The sequence below is a fragment of the Protopterus annectens genome, chromosome 1.part0 (assembly GCF_019279795.1).
Source record: "Protopterus annectens isolate FY-2018-M chromosome 1.part0, PAN1.0, whole genome shotgun sequence".
Lineage (NCBI taxonomy): Eukaryota > Metazoa > Chordata > Ceratodontiformes > Protopteridae > Protopterus > Protopterus annectens.
This window is the reverse complement of record NC_056725.1, coordinates 1711180860-1711184134: the sequence shown is the minus strand read 5'-3', so window position 1 is coordinate 1711184134 and position 3275 is coordinate 1711180860. Positions and strand designations below refer to the sequence as shown.

At 38.0% G+C, this 3275-nt stretch overlaps 1 protein-coding gene across 1 annotated transcript in view; it reads right to left on the bottom strand.

Annotated features, from left to right (window-relative positions):
- GRM1 (glutamate metabotropic receptor 1) overlaps window positions 1–675 on the bottom strand; it is a 3392621-nt gene extending 3391946 nt beyond the window's left edge. Inside the window, exon 1 of the mRNA XM_044068819.1 lies at window positions 142–675. The gene's annotated coding sequence lies outside the window, so the exon portion shown is untranslated. The remainder of the gene's footprint in view (window positions 1–141) is intronic.
- Between the last annotated feature and the right edge of the window lie 2600 nt (window positions 676–3275).

Sequence of the window (3275 nt, the reverse complement as noted above, 5' to 3'; positions counted from 1 at the left end):
AAAAATAAACCTGCGCTGAACTTCAACTTTTCAGCACTCTGGACAGTTCCAGCCAAGTTCTCAGCAAAGCTATAACAAAATATAAGACAATTTCATTCCACAGGATGCTCGCTGTCATCCTCCACTTCATTCCAAACTTACCGTGTATTCCTTATTGGATCCTGCAGCGCAGCTAAAAGAAAAGGGTGAACAAGCGAAAGACTGACGAAGATTATTCACTGTTAGAAGTGCCAGCTGCATATCCTGCTTCTTCCTCGATTGTTAGAAATACCTTTTGGTTAGAAATGCTCCAGAAGTGCTACTACTGGCACAGAATCCACATGTAAGGAACCAATTTCCGAGAAGAAGACTGTTGGTTTGCGGCTTAAGGTGACTGTAAATCAGGAACCCAGCAGAAGCTTATCATGAAGTCTTGCATTGCACAGCAGTGTATATCTCTCAGTAAATTAAACGTTCTGTAACACAAACTTGTAAGGAGGCGTCCTCGGCAATTGGGTTAAAGACACAAAACAGTATGCTTCTTCCATAATCCAACGGCACCTTGTCTGTAACATTTTGTTTATGAGACACAATTGGATCGAAGCATTTTTTGCTGTATAGTGCCCTCTTTCTTCAGTACGACTTTAGCGCAAGATAGAAAAAAGAAAAAAAAAAACAGGTCACCTGGGGCTTAGTCACTGTCATTTATTTTAAACGAGAATATGCTTTTTTCAGATTATTTTTAATGAACATACTCCGTTAAATAAGATTTATTTACACTGAGCTGATTACGTAAAAGAGAAACAGGCTTCAAAGAAAAAGAAAAAACGGAAAACGAGGTCATAGTAATTCTTAAATGCGTGCAATACATATTAATATTACATCCATAGTCAAAGAAGACAGCTGAATGTCTTGTAGGTTTACATACGTGAGTTACATTTTTACAGTTTTTACAAGTATGCCAGAGGAGCTGAATGTTGGCTGCTGGTATTTGACCTAATTTCCTATTTCTTCTGCAGTACACGTTCTTTTGTTCCCGTATATTGAATAACTACTTTCTCCCTACACATTAATGAGTGCGATGTTTTTGTTCCTTTGCAGTCTATTTTAATGAACAGAATAATTTGGACCTGGTCTTTCAGCTATAACTCTATTAAACCCTTTAAACGAGTGTGTTATTATAGTGAAAATGAGTTTAAGGTAAAATTGGGGCACACTTCCCAAAGCAACTTCTGACACTGTAATCGTCATTTTTCAAAATGAATTCCGCCTGCTGGTTGCCCTTTCATGCATACTACTGAAGAGTCTGAGAATGAACTCAAGCATGCGTTTAACTGGGGCAAATTATCCATTGTGACATGAACCACTGAAAGAGGTCTTCTCACTTTCACAAAGTCAGAGACTAACAGACAACTGTCTGAGGCCTCATATGATGTCCTCTGCTATACAACTGCCGATTGATGGAGTTTCCTGATCATTCAGAAAAAGTTAAGATTGTTATGTCTTTTCTTCCGGCAAGCCCATAACTGACATACATGCCCCTACTCGTTATGGTGCTGGTGGCTCACGTTGCATAATAATAATAATGGTCTTTTGTGCCTTGATACATTTCCACGGTGAGCCCCTTACAAAAGCTAGTGTAGCGGGACAGCCTGAAAATTGTCAGGAGTTTCATAGCCTCCTTATGCCTATCCACCGCCAAGCTTTAAAATCATAGCAAAAGGTCTTTATATACTAAGTACTGACTGAAGTAGTAGCGAATAGTGTAGCATCAGTGAGTAATACATTTTGGATTTGCTTTGTTTATGTATTTAATGAATCCCATAAACAGGTCTGACTTTATGAGAAACATCCTAAATCTAGAAGAAACAAGGTGAATCAAGAGGGCCAAAATATTAGGCTTCTGCTTAAATCATAGCCATTAAGAGGTATGAGCGTTACAGTGGAACTTGACACAGATCAACCCTGAACTGCGCAAAAATGTTTACAGTAAATGTGTCCTGTGTTTTTGTCAACGGCTGACTTTCTGAAATTAGACAGTACATAGGTGGATACTGGTAGAGATAGTATATATTGCTCCTAGAAAGTTCGGGAGTACCACAAAATGCTGTGAAATGTGTTTGACCAAAGCACTCGTTCTCAAAGTGGCGTAAAATTGCGGTTGTACACATTTGGCGGATTGCTGGTTGTTGACTAAGCCCAATGAGAACGATTTTTTCTATAGGTTAGTATATTAATATCAATATTAATAGTAAATAAACCAGGGTCTTCAGACGAGGCAAACGTAAGGAAAAGCAGAAAATGTGATGGCAAAGAACACCTTAACTGTCCCCAGTTTTTGATAGGCGTCCTTGATATTTGCCTCATAATTTTTGCCTTGTCCTTCGTAAATGTTTTGATGTTGGCATTACAGTCGGTCAGTAATGCTAGGCAAAGGCGCCTGGGTCATTAGCCTAGTAACAATCTATGACTATATGATGAAAAACCTGTGCTGGTGAAAACATTTAAGTGAATTATAGCAATATTTAAAAAAAAATCCTTGATAATGGGACTTTGCCTCCACCACCACATTACTTTTATCTTTGTCCCTGATTCTGGAACAAAGAACTTGAGAGACATGATGGCATAGAATCACTTTTCATAAAAAGAAAAAGTTAAAATTAGTTACAGTTATTTGAAAATAAAGTATAAAAGCAGTGCATTGAAAGATGTCTATAGCAAGACAGGAGACGTGTTCAAATGGACTAATTCGGAAAAAAAAATGCTGACAGTGCTAAGTTGTAATTAGAATTCCAGCTGAAATCTATCTAGTTCTCCCTTCAATAATGTTACTTTACTTTACCCATCACTGCAAGAGAAAACTAAAGATTTGTAGTTTCAGGGAGAAGGCGACTACATGAGATATGGTTTTCATCATAATACCTGCAGTGTGGCTGACGACATATTTTAAAAGCAATTCTTTGGAGTTATAAATGGTTATTTTAAAGTTTACACCAAACATGAAAGGATGGAAAAAGCACAATATGTCCCCATCTGAGAACAAAAGAGGCGGGGTTAGAGCTTTTAACATACCTCTCAACTGTACAGATTTTCGCAGTATGTCCAGATTTTTGCCTGGTTTACTATCAAAATGTTAAAATTCATTTGGTCTAACCTTCATATGATCGACCCATATGGTGAACACATGAATATTAAGTAGTTCATTTGGTCGACAGGAAGTGCACGCAAATTACCTGTCGACATTATGTTGCAAACAGGGCAAGGATTTTCCCTTGTCTGCACTGTTGGCCAGTCTC